Source organism: Suncus etruscus, chromosome 4 (genome assembly GCF_024139225.1).
Source record: "Suncus etruscus isolate mSunEtr1 chromosome 4, mSunEtr1.pri.cur, whole genome shotgun sequence".
NCBI classification, from domain to species: domain Eukaryota; kingdom Metazoa; phylum Chordata; class Mammalia; order Eulipotyphla; family Soricidae; genus Suncus; species Suncus etruscus.
The window spans coordinates 120,312,487-120,329,075 of NC_064851.1; the positions used below are offsets into that span (position 1 = coordinate 120,312,487).

General features: G+C 38.8%; 1 non-coding gene across 1 annotated transcript; it reads right to left on the bottom strand.

Annotated features, from left to right (window-relative positions):
* Positions 1–8,889: 8,889 nt before the first annotated feature.
* On the bottom strand, positions 8,890–9,022 carry LOC126007831 (small nucleolar RNA SNORA51). The gene has a single exon (XR_007495312.1). It is a non-coding gene; the product is annotated as a small nucleolar RNA SNORA51 (small nucleolar RNA).
* Between the last annotated feature and the right edge of the window lie 7,567 nt (positions 9,023–16,589).

The window sequence follows — 16,589 nt, forward strand, 5'->3', positions numbered from 1 at the left end:
AATTCCTATTGTCTCTTACTTTATTCAATTGTAACAAAAGAGGAAATTATTTCTACTCTCCACAAAGGAACATACATTAACTCTAAACAGAAAAAAATCCAAAATAAGAATTCTCCCTTACAAAAATTAAAATGTAGAGTAAAATAGTTTTAAATTTAATATATTTTAAAATAAGATGCTGGATAAATAGTACAGAGGACAGGACACTTGCTTTACACACAGTCTATACAGGTTCTATCCACAGGATTACATTTGATCCCATGAGTACCTCCAAGAGTGATCCTGGATCCACTGCCAGGATTAAGCCCTGAAAACTGTCAGGTGTGGCCCAAGAAACAAACAAAAGAAAAAAGAAATAAAAAGAAAATGTAATTCTCGTCATGAATCAATCATGACTGGTAAATACCTCCATGTGACTGGAAGCAACTTATGCAATTTACCACGATAAAACTGAGCAACAAGAGGGAAAATAATTTAAAATGAAACCATTTTTTCCTTTTTAATCCTGTGCTCAAGAATTACTCCTGATTCTTTGCTCTGGGATCACTTCTGGTAGCACATATAATACCAGGGATTAAACCCCAGTTTGCTACATGCAGGCTGTACTGACTGTACTTATATTGCTCTCATCCCATTTTGATACAATTCATGAAAATCATTATATATAAATTAAAAATCTTGTCAGCATAAAATAAAAATATTAATTCAATATTCAATATTATATTTAATGGTGGATTAGTTGGTATATTCTCATAAAGTAAGAAGTGCAAAACAGGAGCACTTCTCAACACATATTTTGCTAGAGGTCATAATCAACTCAAAGGTTTTTTTAAAAATCTTGACAATGAAGAAACTGCATATCATTTTGTACAAATAATTTATTTGAATTCATCAAACAACCAATCATCAGATAAAAATATTCTGATAAGATTTAAAATATCAACAGCTGTATACAAGATCTCTCAGTAATACCATACATTTCCAATGAATAAGAAATGTAGGGGGCTGAAAAGATAGCACAGTGGTGGGGCATTTGCCTTGCAAATGGCAACTCAGGACAGATCTGGGTTCGATCCACAATATTCCATATGGTCCCGGAGCCTGCCAAGATTGATTTCTGAGTGCAGTACTGAAAGGTCTGGCAGTCCAGAAACTGCTCCGACAAGAAGAAATGAAAAGACGGTTACTCAGGCAAAAGCTCAAGTGGGGTCTTTATTCTGGCCAGCCAGGGTACATTGGTATTCAAAACCCAACAGAGGCAAAGGACCACGTGGCATTCTACGTTCGTTCTTATGTAAGAAGGGGGAGGGAGAAGGGGCAGTGACGACTTCCTTAAGAGTGGGACATCCGCCAAGGTAATACAAGTTATTGGTGGGGGCAGGGTAGTGACGACTTTCTTTTTTTTTTTTTTTTTTTTTTTTTGGTTTTTGGTTTTTGGGCCACACCCTGTGACGCTCAGGGGTTACTCCTGGCTATGCGCTCAGAAGTTGCTCCTGGCTACTTGGGGGACCATATGGGACGCCGGGGGATTGAACCGCGGTCCGTCCTAGGCTAGCGCAGGCAAGGCAGGCACCTTACCTCCAGCGCCACCGCCCGGCCCCCGACGACTTTCTTAAGAGCAAGACATCCGCCAAGGTTGGTGGGGGGGGGGGGGTAATGACTTTTCTTTTCAATCCCCACTTCTTGTAGAAAGGCTTCTAATCGTAGAAGCCAGTATGATAGGGGATCCCAGTAGGGGTATTAGATAGGGGAGGATACCACCCCATAAAGACCATAAGGGACTGTCTAATAGCTCCTTTCTTCTTTTGGCCAGCTCCTCTTGATGGTGTCTGATTTTGTCCTGCACTATTCCCAATTTGTTAGTATAAAAACAACATTTTTCTTGGAAGGCCACACAAAGCCTTCCTTTCTCTGCCAAGATTAAATCTAACCCTCGCCTGTTTTGTAATACTACTTCAGCCACGGAGTTGAGCTGGTCCTGCAGATCATTATACCGTCTCCACATCTGAAATTAACTTTTGTGAGAGTTTGTCATACCTGTCTATTGATATTGCTAGCCCTGCTCCCCCAGTCGCTAATCCACCTGCTACCCTGAGCCCTACCAGTAGGGCAGGAGTGCCACAGCTCGTCAAGACAGAGGAGCACCACCTAAGAGATCTATGCTAGGCAGAGGGATGGGCTATGTCCCTGGGATGATGTCATTGTTGGGAAGTACTAATGCTGGGGCACAAATTCCAGTTCAGTTTTGGGGTAAAAGAGAGTAACCCAAATTTCCCCCCACATATCCATACCTGTCCCAGAGGTAAGCACCCTGGGCTGGCAAGGGGCAGGTAGGACTTCTGAGCACTGAGCGGCTTCTACCTGACCCATGTCTACAGATTCGGTGCCATTATGCAAATAGCAAACAGAAGATTCAAAGCTAAAAGGGACTGACTACCTTACAACTAAAAGAAGCAAAGGTTAGATTACCTAGTTGGACAGGGACAGCCAGAGGCCAATTTTCCCCCTTCTTCATACAAAGCCAACAATCAGCAGCTAAGAAGTTTGTAAGTTTCTTTTAGGATGTTCAGCAGGCATTCGGGGTCGGAGGGAGGGATGTCGGGGCCACTTAGGCATTAGGGTCTTCACCACCTTTGTAGCCCAGTCTATGGCCTCCTTCTCTCTTTCCTGGTCTGTTGCCCCCCTCCATCCGAGATGTGAACGGGTGCCTTTAGGGGCCAACAGACCAAGTCTCCCACTTTGGCCATGCAACTCGCAGCTCCACAGGGGGACTTATGGCTATTAACTGTCCATTCCCCCTCCCCTGATCCCCCTGTTAGTTTTGGTGAGCTTGGCCACCAGATATGCCTTATTATTTTTGGTACACTCTCGATACTCCCTATAGCACCAGGAGTGAACTTGATTAAGCTCCACAAATCCAGTGGGGCATTTTCCCCCTGAAGAGGGAGGCAAAGGCTGAGGTTTTGCTTTACACACCCATTCCAGCTCCCCCCCCACATGGGAAGAAGTAGGGGACAGGAGGTAAGCGGTTCTAGTTCCACAGTCTATTGATCGAGTGTTCAGAAGCCTACTGTTGAGTTGATAGCCCCCCTGCAGTCACAGGGGTTTCCATATAGTCTTATTACCAGCTCATCCGGGTGTATGGCCTGATCGAGTCCTCCCTCAGCAAGTGCCAGGAGGAGCATTGTTAGAGTCAGTGAGCGCATCAGGGCTGAAGTGCCCTCCAGACCCGAATCTTGAGGGGATTCTCAGTGTGCTCCACTTTCCACTCATCATGGATGAGATCAGCAGGGACAGGTTTTAGATGGGAGGCGTGAACACAGGAAGCAATGCCATCCACCTTAACAGCAGTTGGGGTTATCAGAAGGATGACAGGTCCTTTCCACCTAGACTCTAGTGTCTGCGAGTGGTGCCATCTCACCAGGACCTGGTCTCCCGACTTGAAGGGGTGAGGCACTGTCAGTTCTCCGGGTTCATATGCCTGTCTGAGTCCCTTCCAGATTTGGCTTTGTAGGGCAATGATGGCGGCCAGACGAGCTGCTAGAGGAGTGGAATGGGGAGAAAAAACATCATAAGGCTTAGAAAGCATTCGCACTGAGGGGGGAGCGCTATATGGTTGCTGCTGTAGGAAGACCAGGACTGTCTGGACTGTCTGTCTTTTGTTCTGGTCCTATGAGCTGACTCAGCTGGAGCTTCAGGGCTTTCTTCTTGTTTCAGCTGTGAATTTCACCATGAAGATAAGGAGGTTTCTGCATTCTCTTCTTTAATCCTGCAACTTAAAAGGGCTGTTGGGGTAGCAGTGGTCCTCAAACTATGGCCCATGGGCCACATATTGTATTTGTATCTGTTTTGTTTCTTCATTGCAAAATAATATATATGCAGTGTGCATAAAAATTTGTTCATAAGTTTTGTTTTTACTATAGTCAGACCCTCCAATGGTCTGAGAGACAGTGAACTGGCCCCCTGTTTAAAAAGTTTGAGGACCCCTGGTGTAGAGAGAAAACAATAGAGCCCTAAACTTCAGTTGCCTTTCCTGCACTGGATTAGACAGAGATGAAGAAATTTCATATTTAGTAATAATTTTCTTACCTTTAACATTACCAAGGGAAGCACAATTTTTGCTTCTTTCCTTATACTACCCATTTTTGTTAAATGTTAGGGTTGGTTAATTTTCGCTACTTGCTTCAACCTCTGGGATAGATAGGCATAATATTATCTTTAATTGTTAACTTGGCTTATTAATTCCTGTGATCTTTCTTTTCCCCTTATTTCCATCATAGCTTTTTCTGATGACCATTTTTTCTCCATGTTTTTCCTAGAGATTTCATCACCCTAGAAGTCATTAAAGGGAACATGGTCAAAGATAAATTTTTTGTAGCTACTTCAGGCTGGCATGGGACTGTAGTCTCAATCTCTAGATAGGATGAAATCTCATATTTCCCTAAAGGAGCAGTTAACTGGTTCACTTTTGTAGTCTTAACACCTGAAAAGGATCAGATCAATTAGACAGGGGAATATTACTTAACCCAATCAGGTCTTTTGCAGTAATAGTACAACTTGAATGGCACAGCTATCCTTATTGTCTGTAATGATAGCACAAATTAAACAACAGAAAACAAAGCAGTATAGCATTATCAATAAACACAGCTCTGAGTTACTTTAGTCAGACTAACGTTTGCTTTTACAGTTTATAATCTGGTTCAGTACAACTAGTAAGAACATTTTCACATAAGTTACTTCAAAGACGTGGGTTTTAAGTTAGGCCCACTAGAATTTTTTTTTTTTTTTGGTTTTTGGGCCACACACGGCGGTGCTCAGGGGTTACTCCTGGTTGTCTGCTCAGAAATAGCTCCTGGCAGGCACAGGGGACCATATGGGACACCGGGATTCGAACCAACCACCTTTGGTCCTGGATCAGCTGCTTGCAAGGCAAATGCTGCTGTGCTATCTCTCCGGGCCCAGGCCCACTAGAATTTTAATTAGCTACAAAAATAGTTTTTCTCTCCACCTATACCTTGTACCTTACCAGGTATTTGAATAACTTAGCTTTTTCCTTTGCACATATACAGCACTGTTAGAGAAATCTCCAACTGGGGCACCCCCATTACTTATAGAGCTTTTCTGAGGATAGGTTGTAGACACAGCAGGTTTATCACATCACAGTCACTCAGGTTTGGCTAATGAGTTGGTCAGTTCAGCATGAGGATCTTGTGGCTGGCCGTGGGCATCTCACCCTCTGTAGAAATTTTCAGAGGTGATCTGTCTGTTCTACTCCTCTTCAGGTTTGAAAGAGACTGACCTCGAATCCTCTTTCTCTTGAGATTGAGGGTGGAGGGTGAGAGCAGGGCCCACAGGCTGTGGTCAGTTAGTGCTGCTCCAGAATCTTCTAGGAAATCTTCAATTTTCTTACTCAGGCCATTCATCTCGGTATTTTTCCAGTCTTTACAGCCAAATGCTTAAGGTTGCCTGCTTGTCATACCACCTCAACTCCAATTATTCCTCTGAAAGAGGGCTTGGGTTCCCTCACTAATTTTAGGATTTTCTGTCTGCATGGGGATCACGCCTCATGCAGAGAAGAAAGCCATCTGCTTGTATCTTGTGCAAAGCAACATGATGCCGTGACATAAAATGGGACTAAAAGATTCTAGGAAAAGAGAAAAAGCAAATATTACTTAAATTTGCACAGAAAATTCTAGAATTTTTTCACAATGAAATCTTTAATATTTTTTTTGATCCTTAAAACCATGACCATTTTTACAAAGCCTCTTGTGATATAAATATTAATGTTCTTGGTAGCGAATAGTGAAAAATTATAAAATAATATTTTAATCATGCTTAACTCTACATATAGAAGTTTACTTAGTTTTCTGGCCTCGGTTTACTGGCAGAAGGCACCAGCAATTCACGTTACATAAATTAATTCTGAAAACCAGAAAGAATGAGTGCTCATTACTTCTGGCAGAACATGCTTAAAAATATTTACACTTCTTTTATGTTAACCTAAATGCATATTAATAATAATCATTTAGTTTGATTATACAGATTTTTCCTAGTACACATTTTTTATCTTTTGCACATCCTTAAGCTTTTTGTATTCAGCCACTTTCCTTTCTGCATGCAAGGCAAATGCTCTACCTTTCAACTCCTTCTTCTCTTCTCTCTTTTTTTTTAAACTTCTCCACTCATCCTTTGGGAGTGGTTTTGCTGCTGAAAACCACCACATGCACCAAACTCAGACTAGAATTTAGCATTAGGGCCCTAGGAACAGAGCTTTAAATTGTCTGCTGCCATTTTAGAATTACTTTGCTGAATATTTTTGCACCTAGCAGGATCAAATTTTATTGATTCCTTTTTCTTTAGGTATTCACAACCTAGTACCATCAAGATTTTCACATTAAGCCACATTAAAATCCACCACTAAGTTTGGTGAGATAAATTCGACATGGAATTGAGATACTGTAACAATAATATGCATTCACAAAGTTAACAATATTGTTAAAAAGCCACCACAATAATCTGCAACATCTTTTTTTTCAATTGTTCATTTTAAGAAACCTTTAAGTTAGAAATTTAAACACTCAAAAAAATTTTTCCTGACTTCCAAACCATTTGCTAAATTTTTCTTTGATATGTAAAAGACCCACTGGGATTACTTTGCCTACAGCCACATTTCCCAACCAGGTGAGTCCAGGAGCACAATAGCCATTTCCCTGGGGGCTCAGTGAATTCCTTCAGGCTGGAGAGTTAAAAAGCACTTTTATTTTCTTCAGGTAAAAAAAAAAAAAGAGGCTAGTTAGCCCCATTTCTTTCTGGCCTTAACACATGGCAGAAAAGTTGGGTGGTTGCAAAGTCCAGAAATTCTCCAGGGAAAATTTATCTCCAATGGCCATTGAGAAATCTGGGGTTTGCGATCTCTGACACCCTCTGCCATGTCCATAGAATAACAAAGCCGGCTTAACACACAATGACCTGAGGAGAGGTGGCCCCTAGAGTTTCTTTCCATGGTCAGACAAAGAAATCATAGAACACAAAGAACCACAGACAAAAACAGACAGACAGTGGTGCCACACTGGAACAACCCCAACGAATGCATTCAAGTAATTTCTGCCCAATGTTCTAGTGTCAGATTAAGTGGGGTAGTTTAACTTTGCCTCATTCTAGCGAGTTTGAAATTTTCTATCACAGTGGTTAATACAGCAAATCACTAGGAGAAAAAATATTCCAGAGCCTATGACAATATGAAGGGCAAGCAACCCAATAAAAGTATTGAAATTTTCTGGCTGAGAAGTGCAATTTGAAATACAACCATAGAAAAAGAAAATGGGAAGAAATCAAACTTATAGAATCGCGACGAAGGTGAACAGACAAAGGAGGCAGTCAGAGAGGAATCAAAGGAACATTCAGAGGCACAACTGTAAAATTCACACATTAATTCTCGACTGTAAATACCAACAATAAATCCAAAACAGATGGCAATGCCAATAACAACCAAGCTTGTTGAACTCCACAAATCACAGGCAGATAACCTCTCCCAGCAGCCCCAGGAATGTCTTCCCACTGCTTTTAAGGACCTCCTGGGGTGCCTCCAGGGTTGTGACCTATAGCACAAGAGCTAGTCAGCTCACTACTACTCAGATTCCTTTTTTTTGTTTTGTTTTGTTTTGTTTTGTTTTTTGGGGGGGCCCACACCTTGCGGTGCTCAGGGGTTACTCCTGGCTGTTTGCTCAGAAATAGCTCCTGGCAGGCACGGGGGACCATATGGGACACCGGGATTCAAACCAACCACCTTAGGTCCTGGATCGGCTGCTTGCAAGGCAAACGCCACTGTGCTATCTCTCCGGGTCCACTACTCAGATTCCTTGTCGAGTAGGGGACTTGAACACTCAGTCACAAAGTCTGCTACTACTCAGATTCCACATCAAGTAGGGAACTCTTAATTCCACCCTGAATCCACGCCGAGTGGAGACTCTCAAGCCTTCGATTACGCAACCATTTCCCTATTTCTATTTCAACACACATCAAATTACAACCAACAACACAGGACACACTGCTTAGAACCCATCGAGTAATCTGTTCACCACTCTGCTCCAGACAGATCAAGGACTCCTGGCTGGCTTGCCAATAAAAGGTCCAGCAGTCCAGAAACTGCTCCAATGTGTAGAAATGAAAAGATGGTTACGCAGGCAAAAGCTCAAGTGGGGTCTTTATTCTGGCCAGCCAGGGTGCATTGCGTATTCAAAACCGAACAGAGGCAAAAGGACCACGTAGCGTTCTACGTTCTTTCTTATATACCCTAAGAAGGGGGAAGGAGAAGGGGCAGTAATGACTTCCTTAAGGGCGGGACATCTGCTAAAGTTGGTGGGGGAGGGGTAATGATGACTTCCCTAAGGGCGAGACATCTGTCAAGGTTAGTGGGGGTGGGGTAATGACTTCCCTTTTCAGTACCAGGAATAACCCCAGAGCGCTGTCAGATGTGGCCTGAAAACAAATAAACAACAATAAAAGGATAAGAAATGTAAAACATATTTAAAAGAAACTACTAAATGCTTGCAAAATAATCTAATATTAAATCAAGCGATATTAATATCTTGGTTAGATGTATAGATATTCATTATCAACTTTTTTTAAAGAAAAACAAAATTTCCCATTTTATTTCTTGTTGCTATCAAAGGGATTCTGTTTTTTTTTTTGTTTTTTTTTTTTTGGTTTATTTGTTTTGGTTTTGGGGTCACACATAGAAACACTCAGGGGTTACTCCTAGCTCTGTGCTCAGAAATCGCTCCTGGAAGTCTTAGGGACCACATGGGATGCCTGATCAACTGCTGCGTGCCAAACCAATGCCTTACCGCTGTGCTATCTCTCCGGCCTATATCAAAGGGATTCTTTATTTTTTGTCCCCCAATTCACAATACAGACCAGGCAAAGGGCCTGGGTTGAGGTATATATGGAGTGCATTTACTGTACCTCCTCTTTCTATAAACTCAGTGTAAAGAACACAGCCTGTGGTAAGAATTAGAAGGCCTTATCTTATCTTTTTCTTTTTCTTTTTGATTTTTTAATATATATATATATATGTGTGTATATATATATATATATATTTTTTTTTCCCATGACCAATATTCCCATGACCAATATTCCAAGTGTCCTTTCTCCCCACCCCACACTGGCCTGTACTCTAGACAGGCTTTCTACTTCCCTCATTCAATCACATTTTGTTATGATAGTTCTCAGTGTAATTATTTTGTGACTGCAATAAACAATCCCTGTGGTGAGCTTCATGTCAGGACCTGGACCTTCCAGTCCTCCTCTATTTTGTCTCTGAGAATCATTACATAAATGTTTTTCATTTTTCTCAAAACCCATAGATGAGTGAGACCATTCTGTGTTTCTCTCTCTCCCTCCGACTTATTTTACTCAGCATACCAGATTGCATATTCATCCATGTATAGGAAAATTTCATGACTTCATCTCTTCTGATGGCTGCATAACATTCCATTGTGTATATGTACCATAGTTTCTTTAACCATTCATCTATTGAGGGCATCTAGGCTGTTTCCAGAGTCTGGCTATTGTAAACAATGCTGCAATGAATACAGGTGTGAGAAAGGGATTTTTGTATTGTATTTTTGTGTTCCTAGGATATATCCCTAGGAGTGGTATAGCTGGATCAAATGAGAGCTCAACTTCCAGCTTTTGGAGAAATCTCCATATCAATTTCCACAAAGGTTGGACCAGATGACATCCCACCAGCAGTGAATAAGAGTTTCTTTCTCTCCACATCCCCACCAGCACTGCTTGTTCTCATTCTTTCTAATGTTTGACAATCTCTGTGGTGTGAGATGGTACCTCATAGTTGTTTTGATTTGCATCTCCCTGATGATTAGTGATGTGGAGTGATGTGATTACTGATGGATATTAAGAAAACAACCCCATTCACATTAGTCTCACATGAACTCAAATACCTTGGAGTCTACCTGACTAAAGATGTGAAGGACCTATACAAAGAAAACTATAAAACCCTGCTACAGGAAATAAGAGAAGACACACAGAAATGGAAATTCATACCCTGCTCTTGGATTGGCAGGATTAATATCATTAAAATGACAATACTCCCCAAAGCTTTGTACAGATTTAATGAGATCCCTCTAAAGATACCCATGACATTTCTCAAAGAAGTGGATCAAACACTTCTGAAATTTATTTGGAACAATAAACACCCACGAATAGCTAAAACAATACTTGGGAAAAGGAATATGGGAGGTATTACTTACCCCAACTTTAAACTGTATTACAAAGCAATAGTTATCAAAACAGCATGGTATTGGAATAAAGACTGACCCTCAGATCAGTGGAACAGGCTTGGGTACTCAGAGAATGTTCTCCAGATATACAGTCACCTAATTTTTGATAAAGGTGCAAAAAATCCTAAATGGAACAGGGAATGCCTCTTCAATAAATGGTGTTGGCACAACTGGCTAGCCACTTATAAAAAAGCTAACTTAGACCTCCAGTTAACATGTACAAAGGTAAAATCCAAATGGATTAAAGACCTAGATATTAGACCAGAAACCATAAAGTATATAGAACAACATGTAGGCCAAGCTCTCCATGACATTGAAACTAAAGGTATCTTTAAAGAGGAAACAGTACTCTCCAAACAAGTGAAAGCAGAAATAAATAGATGGGACTATATTAAGCTGAGAAGCTTCTGCATCTCAAAGGAAATAGTGCCCAGAATACAAGAGCCACCCACTGAGTGGGAGAAACTATTTACCTAATACTCATCAGATGAGGGGTTAATATCCAAAATATACAAGGCACTGAGAGAACTTTACAAGAAGAAACCATCTAACCCCATCAAAAAATGGGGAGAAGAAATGAACCTACACTTTGAAAATAAAAAGAAATAAAAATGGCTAAAAGGCACATCAAAGGGATTCTTAAAACTACTCACATGTATAAAAAGATTAAGGTGGGGCTGGAGAGATAGCATGGAGGTAAGGCATTTGCCTTTTATGCAGAAGGTCATTGGTTCAAATCCGACATCCCATGCCTACCAGGAGCAATTTCTGAGCATGGAGCCAGGAGTAACCCCTGAGCACTGCCGGGTGTGACCCAAAAACCACAAAAAAAAAAAAAGATTAAGGTGTTTTCAAATTTGTTGCTACTTAAAAAATGATGCCAGAAAAATGTTAACAAAATAAAATGAGGGAGCTGGAGAGATAGCATGGATGTAAGGCGTTTGCCTTACATACAGAAGGTCAGTGGTTCAAATCCTGGCATCCCATATGGTCCCCTGGGCCTGCCAGGAGCGATTTCTGAGCATCGAGGCAGGAGTAACCCCTGAGCACTGCCGAGGTGTGACTCAAAACCAAAAAAACAAAAACAAAAAAACAAAACAAAAAATAAATAAATAAAATTAAATGAGGATAAAAAATGTTGAAACTTGCATATTTGAATTATTGTTTTCAATTTTGATCTCTCAATATCGGCTTTGGTATTGATTTGTAAAACTTTGTTTCATAATATTATTTATAAAATAAATGAAAAAATGAATGTGAAAAACTTTCTGTTTATTCTTGCTTTTTTGTTGACTGCTTTTATTTATTTTATATAGCAAGCATTTTCATTCTAAAGTAACCAAATTTCCGCTTGTGTTTTAGCTTATTGGGTTTTGATTATGCTTACTAATGTATTCCCTATGCTGAGATTATAAAGTTAATGTCCTTTTAAAAATTCTATCTATGATTTAAATGTTTAATATATCCAACATCCATTCCTAATTAATAAGTGAAGTATTAGATTTTAGATTTGGTGTTATGTTGGTTTCTGTAACATTCCTTTCTCTAACTCAAAAAGAATTCAAGTAACCTCAGCATTATCTTTTGGACTATTTGAAAAAAAAATTTCTATTTTAAAATCTGAGCTAGAAACTGTTACTGAATTTCAGTTGTTAGTATCTGTATTTTTAGTATGTTTTGAAATATTTTCTATAGCCAATAGAACATTTTATGTTTTATACAATACCATTATTTTCTTCCAATTTTCAAACATCTATACATATAATTGGTTAAGTATATTCTCATTGCTTCAATCCTCATTATAAAAATTAAATATATAGGCACATATATTTATTATTCACATGTATTCTTAAAATTATATAGCTATTAGTCTAATCAAAAGTTCACTTTCATTTATCTGGGGGCCACATCTGGAGGTGCACTCAGAAATTACTCCTGGCAGGATCAGGGGATTATAAGGGATGTGAGAGATCTTATCTAGGTTGGCCTTGTGCATGGCAAGTGCTCTAACCCCTGTACCATTACTCTGGTCCTGTAAAGTACTTTTTCTGATTAGTTTCTCATTTTGTTTAATTATGTAGAAACCTTATATTAACTTTTTTGGGATACTTTTTCAATGGGTTTCCCTGGAACTTTTTTGTTCTTCTATGTTTCTAAGATTTAATGAGATAAATACTTAGTTCATTTATTATTTAGTGCTTCTAATGACATAGACTTATCAGTCCCCTTTCTTCATAGGGCTTTTTACTGACCTATATACATTTTTACAGGTAATTTTCCAGCTTTTCTGAATATAATTAGCAATCTAATTTGACTGATTAAAATATCTGGAACTTTTCAAATTTGAAAAGATTAGATTTTACTGTTCTACAAAAATAAGTCATGGTGCAGGAGCAATAGCACAGCATGACAGGGTGTTTACCTTGCATTTGGCTGTCCTGGATTCAATCCTCAGCATCCCATATGGTCTCCCAAGCCCACCAGGAGTGATTTCTGAGTGCAGAGCCACACATAACCTCTGAATTCTGCCAGGTGTGGTCCAAAAACCAAAAAGAAAAAAATTAAATTATTATACACTGTGACACAGCAGTTGCCTCCTAAAAAACGAAAACTGTGACTGTTAGTCAAATTTTCCAACTCTCTCTAATGACAGTTTTCAGTCAACCACACATAAAAACTCTACATTATTTTGGTTTTTGATATAATTATTTGAGCATAGTTTTGAATTCATTAACCATTGAGCTTCCATCTTGTTTATCATTTGATACGAACATCTTAATTGCTTTATTTATTTTTCTTAATTTGCTATACATTTTTCCTCTTTTCTTCTCAAAGATCACATAAAAGGGACTTCTAGACACATAAGGGGACCAGAAATTGAACTTGTGGCCGCCTGATTCCAGTTTGTGCTTCCAGACTCTTCTTGCTAGTAATTTGGATCATCAGATTTGTCAGGATTGCCTTTGCTCAGATAGATAGTACTAAAGCTTGCACTATTAGCCTCATGATTGCTGGCTAGGTGCGTAAGCCACTGAATCATCTTTATCACCCATTATTGGTGTTTTTGTTTTAAATTTATTAGTTTTCTTGGTCAAAAATTTTGAACTAAAAAAAATTTGAGATATAAAACTCTGAAGGTGCTTCCATAATAATGAATGTTGCAGTGAATCAGACCTATCTATAGCTCACATAAAATTATCTGGGTTTGCATTATTTATTCCTATGTACTTTTAATTATGAACATTAAAATTATCAATGTACTTTCCTTTTTTACCCTTTGCAATTTTTTTCCCCAAAGATGAGGATTCTTAGTAAAGAATGGTCCATTAGATATTTCAGGAAGACTTGTTTCTCAACTAAAGTATCTAATAGAAATGTTTCATTAGATGTTAAAGGATGGAATCAAGGTTTCATTTCTTATTGCCAGGAAACCCTGACTTTTTAACTTTTAAAGTTAAATAGGGATCTTATTATCAAAGCCAATAACTTGAAACATAAAATAATCATATAACTATTCCCAATAAAAAAGAATATTTTCTCTTCACAAATGGATGAACAGTTATGTTTATAGATTTTCCTATTTTTTCCGTTTTTTATTTTTCGGGGTAAAACTAGCAACAAAACAAATAAATAAATCAAGTGCTCAGGACTTATTCTGGGCTTGGTGCTTGGTTGTCAGTCATGGTAGGACTTGGAAGACCATATACCTATAGGGGCTGAGTTTTGTTGCATTCAAGGCAAGTGTGTTACTATTATCTTAAGGACTAAGGTACAGGTTTATAACTAATCTTCAATTGAAAATGAGATTCAAACTCCACAATTTTCATTCATTTTATTTTATTAAAAATAATTTTAGACTGATAAACTAAATAAATACAATTTCTTTTACCCTCTCACAAACTACTCTAAAAAGAGCCACAGGAGTGTTTAAAGATGTGTAAATAAGCAAGGTAAATACAGGTCAGATGTCAACTATGAAATGATGGATATTATATGGTCAGAAGAAAATAAAAGGATCAACGAGAATGAGTGAGAGAAATAGAATGCCAGTTTCAAATACAGGCAGAGGGTGGGCAAGGAGGGAAATGGGGGGCATTGGTGGTGGCAAGAATGCACTGGTGAAGGTGTGGTGTTTTTTTTTTCTATAATTGAAAACCAACTACAAACATGTTTGTAATCATGGTGCTTAAATAAAGATATTATTAAAAAAAAAGAATGAATCTTAAGAAGGTAGCTAGGATGGAAAAAATGTAAACAATAGGGCCTGAGAGACAGTGCACAGGTTAAGGCACTGGCTTTGCATGCTAAGGACAATGGCAATAGCTTATCACCCAGCAAGACATATAGCCCCTGAGCACCACCTGTTGTGGCTTCTTATGGGTGGTCCAGGATTGGCACCTAAGTACTGAATCAGATGTATTTATTCTCTGAGCACTGAATCAATCATAGCCCCTGAGCACTACACATTCTCCAGAAGACTCCAAACTTAGTGACACTCAGTTACATCTTTATATAAGTAAAGGTAAGAAGGCTAAAATATGGAGGACTGGCTGAATCCTTTGAAGAAACAGTCAACATATAGAGATTTAATCCTAGCACAACTGTCCTTTTCTGACCCCTACAAGGGATGGTACTTTATTTTCTAAAGAGGGTAAAACACACAATCTATGAAAGAGATAATAAAGCACAGGTGAATAGAAAGTTGCATACTAAAGTAGGGAGACTAAACTTACATGTGGGGGGCACTAATATTCCTTTGCAAATATTCTTCAAAATAAAGAATAATTATATGAATTTAGTAAGAGTGACAAAAATGAAAAGAAAACAAAAAATTTCCAAATTATTTCTAAAAGCATTGCAATTACCAAGCGTTTAGTCCTTAAATAAATAAGGAATTTCAACAAATAACTTGACACTCATATTCAAAACTTAGAAGAACCAAATAATAAATCATCAACTCTTACATTCAATTATAGTAAAATATAGAGCCTGAAGAGTCCTATATTAAAATTTTAATTAGTAATTAAAAATACTTAACTAAAAAAAGAATAACCATAACCTCAACTTTATGACAGTGTTATTACAACCCTGAGTTCTTTTAGGACACAAAATATCATTGTTTTACATTAGTGTTGCTTGTTTAAAAAAAATCACTAAAAAAGAACAAAAAAATGTGTATCCCTATAAACCAAATGGTATCCTTACCAATAAAAGAGGAAAGTTGAATTGTTAGTGTTTTATCTCTAATTAATTCAGGTATTTTATAGTGGGGGGATGTCTGGTGACACTCAGGGATTACTCCTGGCTATGAGCTCAGAAATTGCTCCTGGCTTGGGGGACCATATGGGACTCGGGGGGATAGAACCAAGGTCCCTCCTAGGTTAACGTGTAGTAAGGTAAACGCCCTACTACTTGCACCACCTCTCCAGCCCCTTAATTCAGCTTCTAAAAAATATACAAGATGTTTGATTTTTTTTGAGGGGGTGGGTTTTGGGTCACACCTGGTGGCACTCAGTGATTACTCCTGGCTTTGTGCTCAGAAATCCTCCTGGCAAGCTTGGGGGACCATATGCGATGCTGGGTATCGAACTAGGTTCAGTTCTGTGTTGGTCATGTGCAAAGCAAATGCCCTACCACTGTGCTATCACTCTGGTCCATGCAAGATGTTTGAATCATGGGAGAAATCTCTGCATATGAGCCTGTTGAAAAGCAGCTAAGTAAGCATATTTTATAAATAAAATACTGAAGATAAATCAATGAAACAATTCAATTCCCAGAACCCTCTGTTCCTCTAATTATCACCTGTAGCATCCCAGATCACAGAGCCAGTAGAAGCCCCTGAGCATGTATTGTGATCAGGGCTTACTTACTGTGGGCTTGTTTACTCTTGGCTCTGTGCTCTGGGATCACTACTGACCATAGTTTGGTCACTTGATGCTGACACATATTTTATATCAAATTTAATTTAACAACACATTTTAGGGTAGACTTTTTCTCTGATTTTACTTTAAATTTTTTAAAAATATTTTTCAGTTTTTTGGCTACACCCAGCTGTGCTCAGGTCTTACTCTTAGCTTAGTGTTTAAGGTTATTCTTGTGAGACTTAGGGGGACAAGAGGTGGTATATAGATGAACCTGGATTGGTCACATTCGAGAGAGCATGTGCCTTATCTGCTGTGCTCTCTCAGGCCATTGGCATTCTTATAGATCCCCGTTATCCATTCTCTATGTCATCATGCAAATTAGGTTTATTCATTTGGGGGACTTCTTGGAGGCAGAAAAATGCTT